Here is a 15000-nt window from a genome sequence, read left to right as displayed (position 1 = left end):
TTTTTTTAAATAAAAAAAAAGTCTATCTTGGGAATTTATACTCAGAAAATATTTCAACATTACCAAAATATTTTAAGAGAGGTCACAACAGAATATTTGTAATAGAAAAAGAAGGTAGAAACCAGTAAAGGTTCACTGTAAGAGAATAAGATGACAAATTTGGAATTGGAACTATTGTGGTTATCATGCAGTAGACACACAGAAAATGTGTAGTAAGTGAAAAAGCAGACAGTAAAAATCACATGCGTGTATAGGCAATTACATAAAATAGATATATATGGAGTCGAGGGCCTTTTCAAAAAAGGCAAATGTCTATTATCTCATAACCACATAATTTGCCTTTTTTCAAAATATTTTTATAGCTATACATCTTTTTTTCCCAAAAATGAAGAGATCCATGTGCAAACTAAGAAAAATTCTAAAATTACACCCTTAAACATCTTTTAACATATTTCTGTGTGAATTTCATTTTAACCCATTTACCAATTTCTCACATTTTACATTTATCTTATTTCCCAAATTTTAGTTGAGAAAACAAACAATATTCATATGCCTCTGTTGGTCTGAGTCCTTTGAGAAGCAGACTCCAAAACAAGATTAAATGTGCAAGGATTTTATGCTCATGTGAAAGGAGATAGGGAGAGAGTCAGAAAAGGTCAGGTGAGCCCTCAGACCATGAGGGAAGGAGAGAGCGAGAAAGATTAGTGGGTAGAAGCAACTAGACTGCCCTGCATCTCAGAAAGGTGGGGCAAAAGCCTGGGCAAGTCCTTCAGGCAAAGTCCACTGACAAAGAAAAGTCTGATGTCTCCCAGGAATCTGAGTGTCCCTGAAGCACTCAGTCTTTGGCAAGGAGCAACCAGTGGGAGGTGTGACCTTGGGGCAAACACAGCTGTGGATTTAAAACCTTAGCATCTGAGGCCCGTGGTCAATTACCTCCTCTAACAAGAGGTCTGCCAGGCATATTCTCAGGGCTGCCATGGTGCCCATCATGATTTAAAGAAAGAAACCTGGGGCGCCTGGGTGGCGCAGTCGGTTAAGCGTCCGACTTCAGCCAGGTCACGATCTCGCGGTCCGTGAGTTCGAGCCCTGCGTCAGGCTCTGGGCTGATGGCTCGGAGCCTGGAGCCTGTTTCCGATTCTGTGTCTCCCTCTCTCTCTGCCCCTCCCCCGTTCATGCTCTGTCTCTCTCTGTCCCAAAAATAAATAAACGTTGAAAAAAAAATTTAAAAAAAAAAAAAGAAAGAAACCTATACAACAATAATTCCATATAAGTCTACCTGTCCTGAACATTGCATAATAACTAGAAAGTAATAATGAAGAATTAAAGGAAAAAATGTGGGAGTGCCTGGGTGGCTCAAGTTGGTTCAGTGTCTGACTTTGGCTTAGGTCATGATCTCACAGCTCATGAGTTTGAGCTCCACATCAGGCTCTGTGCTGACAGTTTGGAGCCTGGAGCATGCTTCAGATTCTGTGTCTCCCTATCTCTCTGCCCTTCCCCTGCTTGTGTTGATTCTCTCCCTCCCTCCCTCTCCCTCTCCCCCTCCCTCTCTCTCTCTCTCTTTTCCTCTCTTCTCTCTCTCTCTCTCTCTCTCTCTGTCTCCCCATTGCACAAACTATGAGATCATGACCTGAGCCAAAATCAAGAGTTTGATGCTTAAGTGACCAAGCCACCCAGGCACCCCAAGAACCGTAATATATAAGTGATGAGTACAAACCTCTCCAGAGGGTGTCCCTAAAGACCCTAGACACTGATGTCAAGTGGTCCAAGATTCAGCTTCTAGTTCTATAACTTACTTTTTTTGAACAGTCTTAGAGAAGGAATGTTTTATCTCAGCCTCAGCGTTCATAGGAAAACTGGAATAATTATACCCACGTCATCCTCATCATTATGAGGTTTAATGAGCTAATGTACTTAAAACAGCACATATTAGCACTCAACAAATATTAATTCCCTTCCCACGCCCAACTCCCCCACACACACACTTTCATCAGGCACCACCTGATGGATCTTTGGTTCCAAGACTGTGGTTTCCAAGATAAACCCAGTCTCCTCAGCACCTCCTCTCCAGTCACATTTCTTCAAAACCCATTTGAACAACTGTGTCTCCCATTTTTCCCAGACAAGGTTTCCTACGCTGATCAAACTGGTCTCCTCAGTGTCTTTCAAACATCAAATTCAGCTTCTATGGCAAACAAAGCATCTACTGCACCCCCTTCTCCTTTCTCTGCTGTTTTGAGTTGTACTCACGTCTTACTTTTTATGGAGTCATTAATCTTTCACTTCTCTGGGCTTCTATAGTACTTATTAACATATTGTTTAATTTTTCAGTAAATAATATATGCTTATCTTACCACCATCTACCATCTTTTATCCTCATAGCACTTAAGAGGTACTAAACCCATAGTGGATTCTAAATTAATTCTTACTTAATAATAGGTGTTCCCTACATTTCAGCTGACTCTATTTGCATCCCACAGAGCTATATACTCTGACAGATCTATACCTGTGACAATGATTTAAATACATTGATTTGGACTTGAAATGATCAGCTTACCTGGTTCAGAGGCATGTGTATGAACTAGGGCAATCAGAAGTGGTCTCCAAAATAATATTCTACATTACTGAAATACTATTGCATATTTAGAATAAATTAATAAAATACTTGTAAATGTGCAAATGAATAAACGTGCTTTCAGTGGCTTTGGCAGGACATAAGAAATGTAAATCTGACAACCACTGATCTAATACAACTACCTCATACTACACTTTTATTCCAGAACCCAGGAAGAATCCATTCAACCTTCAGATACCTTAAAAATAAATTAATATCTAAAAATCATCAAGCATTATTTAGCACACACACATTTCCAATTAGAATCCATTCAAGACTCTACATAAAACAAATTATATGCTTATAGAACCAGCTTATATGCTTCTAAGCTCAAATGACCACTATCTAAAGGTCCTACACACTCAGAAGAACATACTTCCCAGAACCATATTAATGTATAGGAGAAAGTGATATAGCAGGACAGAAATCCACTGGCAAAATTCTTATTCAGTAAATAAACTTTTATTGAAATGGGGGCATGGCTGACACAATGTGGCAAAACATGACATGGCATTTTGTCACAGGTGTACACTTCTAGGGTCTTAAGGCTGAATGCATATATAGAACAAGAGGCAAACCCTAGAAGGAAGAGGATTTCCTTTTTTTATTTGGCATTTACTTTGTGGGCTCTACATTACTTGCCATGATAAAGAAAACTTTGTTTCCATCCCTCAGAGAAGGTAACACTGAAGAAGGACAATGGGGTGGCTCACTGGCAATCCGGGGGTAACAATGGCAGTGGGAAGCTATGAAGTCAGGAACAGAGGACATTTTCTGACACAAGTACCTTGGACAGGAAAGGAGGAGGACAGGTGGGTCTGAGAAAGAGCTGGATAAGCAGTCTGGTGCTACATGTTGGAAAATCTTCAAACTGCTGGTAAAAATAATACCACATGCACTGAGGGAGCTTCATTAACATGAAAAATGGTGTTTGTATAGTGCTTTAAATTCCTTAGCAAAAGGTGTTACATAGACCCAAACAAGCAAGCTATAAAATCCAAATTCAACATTTCAGGGGAGCTGTTGTATCTAAGCAACAAGACTTTCCCTGCCCTACTAGTTTTCCTTCAGAATCAGTTTCACTTGCCCTAAAATTTCAAAAAGAGAACAGCCCATGATATTGAATGCCCCTGAAGGTTGGTTGTCTTTTCTCCAGCATTCAGTATCTGGCAAAGTGAAGAAGTTGAAAATGCATGAGTTGTTTTACAAGGATGGGTGCTTAGGAGTGGAGCATGGAGGAATTGTAAGGAAAAGTCTTTCCTTTGGCCATTCTGTTTCACTTTCCACAGGGGAACCACTTTCTTCATCATTTATCCCAACTGACAAGTACAAGCACTTTGGGCCCTAACTGAATGTGAACATTGTCAAAAGGAATTGGGCTAACGGGAGGCATCTGCAGCTCCATTCCCATTGCATTCTGGTGGGGGCTACGTCAGCCAATGTGGCAGGGAGGCTGGTGGGCAGACACCCCCACAGATGGAGGCTCACATACTGTATGCATCATGACTAACCATAAAAACAGTCACAATGAATCAGCTGTGCTGCAGAGAGCCTCCTTGGAACCTTCACATTCGATTTCCATCTGGCTGACGTCCGCAGGTTGCAGTCAGCAGCTCGATTAAGCAGAGACTGGGAACTAACCCACAATCCCCGGTCAACGGGGGTCTCACTCACTGGTCTGAGCCACTGGTTTGAAAGATTTTACTGATTTGAGGGAGCTCATGGTAGACTGGGCAGTGTTTGCAAATGGGGTGTAAGAGCTTCATTTTTAAGCAATATATGTGTATCAGTGAATGCTTCAGACCTCTTGAACAAATAGTTCCTAGAAGGGATCAGAGAGCCTCAAGAGGAGAAAAATCCATTCGGTTAGGAATTCCAGTACAAATACCAATTTAGAAAACGAGCTAATCCACCCTGACAACATGTTGTCACTGCAGAGTTGCAAAAAGGAATTAAACATAAATGCGACTTTAAAAATTAGAGGCCCCACAATTTAGCAGCTTAAGTTTGCTTCAAAGAGACAGCAGGGAAGCAGCAATGCATTTCAGGTGACAGCTTGGAATTCGCTGGTTCTCCACGCTGTTCAGGTACAGGTCTGATGGTAACACGAGCTTTCCAACTTGTTTCAAACTGAAGTATTATGAAAAGGTAAATTATGTTTTGTATTCATGACTGAAAGCATTTTACTTTAAAGCCAGTGAGGCTGACGCTGTCAAGGTAGAGATTCAAGTTTTATGCACAATGCCTCCAGCCCAGCCGATGTGAGTGAGGCAACATGACAGCTTGTAATAAGTAATTTTTATACAGTTACATTTATCACTCAAGTAGGCTTGGCAATATTAAACACAGACCTTAAAATACTGCTGAAGAGGAGGACAGGGGCTGGAGGCCATGGGGGCTTTTCTCCCCTCTGAGTGCAAGTGCGGGTGCAGATTTGGGTTCTTTTAAATTTCTCTCCAGCATGTATTCCTGTTAATGTGGCACTTTTTAAGATATGCGTCCAAATGCTTTCCTACTGTTAATATATCACTAAGAGGTTAAGAATGGAATGACCCCATTTGGCCCAAAGGATGTTATTTCAGGCTTTAATGAATTAGATATTGCTACCATTTTCAGGTGAAAATCAATTGCCTCAATTAACAAATTTCTACCAATCCAAATATTTACAAAATGGAAGGCCCCGAGTCTGCAATTTCTGCTACATTATACCTTTGTTTCCCCTAAAGCTGTTCCCTTTGCATTCTTCATTACGATCTCATTTTTGCTAAAGCCATGAGGCCAGTGATGTCTCTGCAATGGCATGAGGCTTTCATACCTTCAAAAAGCTGACAATTTAGATATTCTTTCTCTGAGACTTTTTGTAGAGAGGGGTTTTGCGTTTTATCAATTATTCAAGCATGTTTGAAGTTGAGGAAACATAGGAATTTGTCTAATTCCTCTTCCTGGAATATACATGCACAGGCTCTATATTTACATTATCAGATAAGGATATACATATGTCCCATGCATATGCATGTATCTGTGTTTGATGGTACTATTTTTCCCCCAGACCTGGACAGATGTGTGCGTGTGTGTGTGTGTGTGTGTGTGTGTGTGTGAAACTTCCTTTAGGAGTTTCAAGCATACTTACTCATTTTTACCCATTTAATCCTATTACCTTTATGAGATGGGTAGTATTTTTAAACTTATGTGTCTATTAGATAAGAAAATTAAAGTACAGTAAGGTTAAGTAATTTTTGAAAGGTTACACATCTCAAAAATAGCGTAGCCAGGATATGAACATGGGCCGTCTAACTATAGCCTCTGCCCTGTTAACCACTATTCTAAGCAGCTTTTAAAAACAAAATGTACATGGGGCGCCTGGGTGGCTCAGTCGGTTAAGCATCCGACTTCGGCTCAGGTCATGATCTCGCGGTCCATGGGTTCGAGCCCCTCGTCGGGCTCTGTGCTGACAGCTCAGAGCGTGGAGCCTGTTTCAGATTCTATGTCTCCCTCTCTCCCTGACCCTCCCCCGTTAATGCTGTCTCTCCCTGTCTCAAAAATAAATAAACGTTAAAAAAAATTTTTTTTTAATGTACGGGGAAACGGACTCTAAGAAAATAAAGCAAAGTGTTCATTCCTTTCACCTGAATTTGACAGAGAACACTCCATTCCATTCATCAGGAGAAACCTCTGTTCACACCAATTTGCACTTATCCATCAGAAGATGTCAGGTGCTTTTGTAAGCATTTAATTGGGCTTCCCATACCTTTCTTTTGGGTTGCCTATAAAGAAAGTAAATTTAAAAAGAGGCAAAGTACTTTTCTCCTAAACCCTAGCTGAAACAAGTTAATTCGAGCTAGTACCAATTCATCTGAACTATGAAGCCAAAATTCCTTTGACCTGTGTGCCCAGGATTCAGCCCTAGTTTTCCAACGTAGCTCTCAATCATGCATTTGTTCCACAAGCATGTGTTGAATGCCCGCTGTGTGCCAGGCACTGTGCTCAAATCCAGAGAAAAACAGTGGCAAACAAAACTAAATATAGTTCCTCTCTCAGTCCCGTGTTATTGGCCCAGGATGTTCCAGTGACTGTCCTAGATTATAGGATACACAGATAAAACAGACGTGGTTCTTGACATATGGAAGTTCACATTTACAAGTGGGAGGCAGATATACAAATAAATAAGCACTATTAGCATTAAAATTGCCCTTTCAGGTATGTATATATAGTGGACCATATGATTAAAGAAACGTATAGAGTATCGTGGCCCAATTGTCTCTTATCCCCCAACTATAAAACAATCTCCCACGCAAAACAGCAAACACGTGTGAGAAATATAAATAATTGTAGTTCCCCTTGAGGTCGTTCAAACATAATGAGAGAAGCTAAAGAATATATTAATTCCAATTCTTACCAATCCCAAATATAAATTCACCACCATCTCTGGAAATTACCACCTTTAGACCACCAACTGCATGTGTTGAAAAGAAAACAATAACCAGACTCTGGAAACTTCTGAATGAAAGCTAGAACTACCATTCTTCCACATGCAGGGAAATCGGATCAGTGAAGTCAAGTCTCTGTTCTGATTCCACCTGACCCACAGAAAAATTGTGGGGAAAAGCTAATGTATAAACCAGTTTTTTTTTCTTTTCTTGGTAGTTGTGTAGAAACAGGGAAGAAATTCATACAAAAGACGGTACCTTAATATTGCCAGTGATCTCACTCGCCTTTGGATACTTAATGTGATTCCAATTGCTCTGGAGCAGTGGTTCTCAGCCAGGAGTGATTTGCCCCCCAGGGACCTTTGGGATATCTGGAGGCACACTGGTTGTCATGCCTGGGGGTAGGGGTTGCTACTGCCCTTCAGTGGGCAGAAGCTAAGGCTACTGCTAAACATCCTACACTGCACAGAATAGCCCCCACAACAACAGAATTCTGGTCCAAAGTATCAAGCGCCAAGGTTGGGAAAACCTGCTCTACAAATGGTACAGATCTGGAAATAATTTGAATTCCTACTATCTCCAAACACAGCTTATAGACAAGTACTACTGACCACCAAGGGCTTCAGCTCAAATGCTGTCACATGGCATCTCTTGGATCTCATGGGAGTGCTGCTAGAAAGTGGTCAGAGAGCAGGAAATGGCTTCTAATTAGTGTCCTCACAGGATACAACTGCAAAAGACAATTTCCTGTCCCCTTATTTGATGGGAAGATTAATCTCTTACCGAATTCCAGATGAGGAAGATTTTCAAAAGTTTCAAATAGCAAGAGTGTAGCCGTAGAGAAGGCAATTATGTGCAATTTGTACAGTGTTCGACAATCAAAATGTAAATCCGATGAGTTTATTGCAGTAAATGCATACGGCATGTTTACCTTAAAGAGCATCAAGCTGTAGAAATTCTAATGGATTCTGACAGTTGGGAAGAATTATCTTTTCATATTGCAATTTTTATCTGTGAGATGAAAAGGGAAAATAAGACAAGGAATTTACTCTTAGGGAACCATTATCTGTGAGGTTTTCTTTCTGATAAGGAGCAATATAGGTATAGAGGTTTGAAGAGATGGAAAATTGATAACTTCAGTGTTCTAGGGCAGATTTATCTGCACAGAGACAATTAATTTTGTTGCATCCACAGTTCTGTACAACATCTAAGACACAATCAGTTCCTTAATAAATGTTCTCCCCCTGTCATAATGTATACACCTAATGCAGTGTTTGATTTTCGTCTTTATTTTCTGATCGGAAAGGCTCCCCAAAATTTTGAAAGCAAAAGCTTTCATTAATTTCCATGGGGAAACAAAAACCTAGCTTCCATCTTTGCTTACATATGAAGCAGTCAGCTCTGTTTGGTAGAGTAGTATATTCTGGCATCCAGAGTATATTCTTTCCTCCCTCCCTGCTTTCTCTTGAGTCACCAAAGATTTTCCTTCCTCTCTCTTGCTGAAACTTTCAGAATCAGAAGTAAAAAGACTGGGATACTTATTCAATGGGATGGCATATGACAAATATATTCTGATTCAAATGCCAACTGCCTAAGAGTTTGTTAAATGGTTCTGAGTTTGCAGTAAGATGACAAAATAGAAAATTCAGAATATCAAGTAACACTGATGTTTTTGCTGCTCTCTAAAACCTTAGTGCCTACCCACCCAGACTCAAATGAGAGAAACAACAACATTCAGCCTAGTCTTGGTATGACCAACCCATCTCCTGCAATTGTCAACTTGATGCCTTTTAGCATCCTTACTGGAGAGCCCACTATAGTGCACGTGTGCAGGACAGAAGGGCTGTTCATGGCTGGCTGGCAATGCCTGCCTGTTGAAACAGTGTGCTAGGAGCATGTGATACAGATCACTTCACTGTCACATAGCTATTCACCTGATGAAGCTGAGTCCAGATGCTACCCATGCCATACAACTTCCAGTTCATACTGCAGCTGCAGTGAAATGTGATGCTTATAATCCAGTCAAACCACCTGGTAGCTGAATTCTACTCTAGGGAACACCTAAATTTCACTTTATTTTTCATTTAAGTGACTAATAGTAGTTATTATTCTTAGGAAACTTGTTCTGGGTGAAACAGATGTTGTGAGGTTTTGCTTTGCTTCTGGATGTCAGAAAAGACCACAGAATTAGGATAATGTTAAACATGAAGTACATTCACGATGTTGGTAATGATGGGAAATAGAAAATCTCATTTTAGAAAGCTACTGTATGAGGGAAACTTATATCCTACTCCTCATTATGGATAAGGAAGTGAGGCCCAGAGGGAGATAGCAACCTAGCACAAGTTCCCTGGTTTGAAATCCTTTGCATTTTCCAACATGCCGTCTCATTTCATGTAACATTGTCAACACTTATAAACAGAAAACTAGGGTTTGTCCATATAATTATTTACATTAACAAAACTGCAGCGAAGGACAATTTGGCAAATCTATCAAAAGCACAACTAGAATTACCCTTTATCACAACAACCTAATTTTTAGTCATACATCCTACAGATACACCTGCTTATGCAAAAAAAAAAAAAAAAAAAAAAGGACATTTGAACAAGGTTATTTGTTGGCAGAATGGGAAACAATCCAAGCATCCAACAATAACGAGCCAATTAAATAAACTATGGCACACCACGCAATGGAATGGAATACTACACAGCTGTTTAAAGAAAAAAAAAGCTCTTTGCATTGATATAGAAAGATCTACACATCTCTAGTATATGTTGTTAGGAGAAAAAAAAAGATAGACAACATATAGTTGGGTTGTGTTTTTGATCTACTCGGACAATCTCTTTTGTAATGGGCACTCAGGCCATTGACGTTCAAAATGATTATTGATATTGGTGGATTAATATCTACCACATTTGTTACTGTTTTTTATTTGTTGCCATGGTTTTTGGTTCCTTTTTTTGTCTTCCACTCTTTTTTCTGCCTATTTATGTTATCTATAAGAAATCTACTCTAAATATAAAGACACTTATAGATTAAAAGTGAAAGGATGGAGAAAGATGTACTATGACAACGTTAATGAAAAGAAAGCAGGAGTAGGTATATTATTCCCAGACAGAGCAGAGGTCAGAACCAAAAAAGTCATCAGAGATAAAGAGGAGGCATTATATAATGATAAAGGGATCACTTCTCCAAGAAGACATAATAATCATTAATATGTATGTTTCTTTTTTTAAAAAAATGTTTATTTTTGAGAGAGAGAGATAGAGAGACAGAGAGACAGAGCATGAGTAGGGGAGGGGCAGAGAGAGAGGGAGACACAGAATCTGAAGCAGGCTCCAGGCTCTGAGCTGTCAGCACAGAGCCTAACATGGGGCTTGAACTCACAAAGTACGAGATCATGACCTGAGCTGAAGTCGGATGCTTACCCGACTGAGCCACCCAGGTGCCCCAATATGTATGTTTCCAATAGTAGAATGCCAAAATATGTGAGGCAAAAATTAATTTAACTACAAAGAGAAACAGATGAATCCATTATGATAGCTGAAGACTGTGATACCCCTCTATCAGAAACGTACAGACCTAGCAGGCAGGAAATCAGTAAGGACATAAGGACACAGTTAAACTCAGTAACACCATCAATCAACTAGATATAATGGACATCTTTAGAATACTTTATCCAACAACAGAAGAATACAGATTCTTCTTTTTTTTTTTTCTTTTCAAATTTTTATTTAAATTCTAGTTAGTTCTATACATATAGTGTAATATTGGTTTCAGGAGTAGAATTTAGTGATTCATCACTTCCATATAATACCCAGTGCTCATCCCAACAAGTGCTCTCCTTAATGCCCATCACCCATTTAGCCCAACCCCCCCTCACCTCCCTTCATCAACCCTTGGTTTGTTTTCTATCATTAAGAGTCTCTTATGGTTTGCTTCCCTCTCTAATATATAGATTCTTCCCAAGCTTACATGGAATATTCACCAAGATAAGCCACATGCTGGGCCATAAAACACACCTTAACAAATTTTAAAACATAAAAATCAACAATGGCTGCTTTCACATCACAAGTGAATTGAATTAAAAATCAGTATTAGAAAGATAACTGGTGGGGTGCCTGAGTGGCTCAGTTGGTTAAGCATCCAACTCTTGATTTTGGCTCAGGTTTGTGAGTTTTAGCCCAGCATTGGGCTCCATGCACTCAGTGTGGGATTCTCTCTCTCCTTCTCTGCCCCTACCCCCCTTGTGTGTGTGCTCTCTCTCACACAAAATAAATAAACTTAAAAAAAAAAAAAAGATAGCTGAAAAATTCCAAAATATTTAGGGATTAAATAACACATCTCTGAATAATACATGGTCAATGAAGAAATCCCTAGAGAAATTAAAAAAGTATTTCAAACTAAATGAAAATGAAAAAAATTTAACTTGTGGAATGCACTAAAAGCAGTGCGTAGAGGAAAATTTATAGCATTGAACTTATATGTTAGAAAAGAGTAAGATCTAAAATCAATCACCTAAGCTTCCACCTCAGGAAACTAGAAGTTTCCTAACTAAGAAGTAAGAAGAAGAAAAGAGAAATAAAAAGTAGGGCAGAAATTAATGATATTGTAAACAGGAAGGAAATCAACAGAGAAAATCAACAAAACCAAAAGCCAATTCTTTGAAAAGATCAAATCAAAAAGCCTCTATCCAAGCTAACTAGGAAAAAAAGGACACAAATGATTAATATCAGAAATTAATGAAGAGCTATCACTATAGATTCCATGGACATTAAAAGGATAATCAAGGAATATTATGAACAATTCTATTTGATAACCCAGATGAAACAGACCAACTCCTTAAAAGACACAATCTGCCAAAACTCACACAAAAGAAATAGGCAATCTTAATAGGTTAACCTTCATCTATTAAATAAATTTAATCAATAATTACTAACCTTCCAAAACAGAAACTGCCAGGCCCAGAATGGTTTACTAGTGAATTCTATCAACCATTTAAGGAATACATTATATCGATTCTCTACAATCTCTTTCAGAAGACAGAAGCAAAGAGAATACTTCTTAAATCATTCTGTGAGGACAATATGACCCTAAAATCAAAACCAAAGATGTTACAGAAAAAAAAAGACAAAAGAAAACTACAGAACAATGTTTTTCATGAACATAGATGCAAAAATCCTCAACAAAATAGCAACAAATTGAATCCAAATTGAATATATAAAATGAACTACACACCAGGACCAAGTAGGAATTAACCTACATATGCAAAGCTGATTCAGTATTCAAAAATTAATAAATGTAATCCATCACATCAACAGGGTGAAAAAGAAAAATCGTACAATCAGATCAATAGATGCAGAAAAAAGAGCTGACAAAATCTGATATCCATTCATAGTAAAAATGCTCAAAAATTAAGAATAAAGGAAACTTCCTCAATTTGATAAACACTACCTATAAAAAAACCTACAGCTAATATCATACATAACCATGAGAAACTCAAAGCTTTCTCACTAAAATCCAGTACAAAGATGTCCCCTATCATTATTCCTTTACAACATCATACTAGAAGTCCTAACTAATGCCAAAACAAACAAACAAACAAAAACAAGAAAAATAAATAAAAGTAAAGACTGGGAAGGAAGAAATAAAACTATCTTTATTTGCAAATGACATGAATGTCTACGTAGAAAATCCAAAAGAATTGACCAAAACTCCTGGAACTAATAAGCGATTTTAACAAGGTTTCAGGATACAAGGTTAACATACAAAAGTCAAATACTATCCTATAGACCAGCAATGGCCAGCAAATGGAATTTAAAATTAAAAACACAATACCATTGATATTAGCACCTCCAAAAAAATAAAATATTCATGTATAAAAACTAACAGAATAGTATTTACATCAGAAAACTACAAAACTCTAATGAAAGATAGCAAAGAATAATAAATGGAAGGAGACTCCATGTTCATTGATAGAAGATTCAACATTGTCAGGATGTCAGTTCTTCCCATAACAATCTATAGATTAATCTACAGATTCAGTGCAACCCCAATAAACATCCCAGGAAGTTATTTGAGGATAATGACAAACTGATTTTAAGTCTATAAAGAGAGACAAGACTCTAAATAACCAACACAATATTAAAGGAGAACAAAGCTAAAGTCCTGACATGATCTGACTTCTTATACAGCTACAGTGATCAAGACAGTTTAGTATTTGGGGAGAGAATAGACAAATAGATCAATGGAACAGAAGAGAGAGCCCAGAAATAGACCCCCATGAATGTAGTCAACTGATCTTTTACAATGGAGCAAAGACAGTCTTTTCAACAAGAGGTACTAGAACAACTGGATATCTGTATGAAAAAAATAAATCTAGACACAGACCTGACAGCCTACACAAAAATTAATAAAAATGGATCACATATCTAAAAGTAAAGTGAAAACCAGGGGTGCCTGGACAGCTCAGTCAGTTAAGTATCCAACTTGTGATTTCGACTTTGGTCATGATCTCATGGTTCATGGGATCAAGCCCCATAGGCTCTGTGTTGACAGCTTGGAGCCTGCTTGGGATTCTCTCTCTCCCTCTCTCTCTGTCTCTCCCCCACTTGTGTGCACTCTCTCACACTCTCTCCCCTAAATAAATAAACTTTAAAGAAAAAGAGAGCCAAAAATCTCAAGAGTTATCTTATCAAAGAAGATATAAAGATGGTAAATAAGCATATGAATAAATGCTCCACACCATGTCATGAGAGAAATGCAAATTGAAGCAACAAGCAATTAGATATCACTGCACACCTATTGGAATGGCCAAAACCCAGGACACTGACAACACCAAATGTTGTCAAGGATATGGAACACACAAACTCTCCTTTATTGTTGGTGGAAATTCAAAATAGTACATCCACTTTGGAAGACAATTCAACAGTTTCATACAAAACTAAATGTACTTTTACTATCCAATCTAGCAACCATGTTCCTTGGTATTCATCAAAGGATTTGAAAACTTGTGTCCACACAAAAATCCACACACAGATGTTTACAGTAGCTTTATTTATCATTGCCAAAACTTGGAAGCTACCAAGATGTCCTTCAGTAAGTAAATGAATAAATAACCAGATCATGGACCATTATTCAACGCTAACAATAAATGAGCTATCAAGCCATAGGAAGACATGGATGAAATGTAAATGCATACTGTTCAGTTAAAGAATCCAGTATGAAAAGGCTACATACTGTATGACTCCAACTATATGACATTCTAGAAAGGGCAAAACTATGGAGGCAATGAAAAGATTTATGGTTGACAGGGGTTACAGGGAAGGGAGAAATAAGCAGGCAGAACATTCAGGATTTTTAGGGCAGTGAAAGTACTCTGTATGATACTACAATGGTAGATTCATGTCATTATACATTTGCCCAAACCCATAATATACAATACCAATTAGTGGATCCTAATATAAACAATGGGCTCTGAAGGATAATGATGTGTCAAGGTAGATTCATCAATTATAACAAATATACTACTCTGGTGGGGGAAGCTGACACTGGGAAAAGCTACTCATATGTAGGTGTACAGGGTATTGGTGAAATCAATATACCTTCCACTCAATTTTGCTGTGAACCTAAAACTGCTCTAAAAAAATAGTCTATTAAAAACAACACTAAAAACCAATGTTTGCTCAATTGCACTACTATTCTTAGACTGTATTTACAATTTAAAAGAGAACATCTGCTTAATTTTCATTTCTTCTCAGCTCCCCCAGACCTTCATAAACATACGTGCATATTATTATCCCTAGCAACACAATTTTATCCATCTTGGTAAAGCGGTGTTGGTCTTGTCAGATGGCTAACCCACTTCATCTCCCCATGACCTGAGCTCTCATACTCAACCCTAGAAAATAATGAAAAAAACACTTGGAAAACATTTAATTTCCAGAGAGTAAGCTTATCTTT

This window comes from Herpailurus yagouaroundi, unplaced genomic scaffold (assembly GCF_014898765.1).
Source record: "Herpailurus yagouaroundi ecotype Mexico unplaced genomic scaffold, PumYag 139, whole genome shotgun sequence".
In the NCBI taxonomy this organism is placed as follows: Eukaryota; Metazoa; Chordata; class Mammalia; order Carnivora; family Felidae; genus Herpailurus; species Herpailurus yagouaroundi.
Note: the sequence above shows the minus strand (reverse complement) of the source record.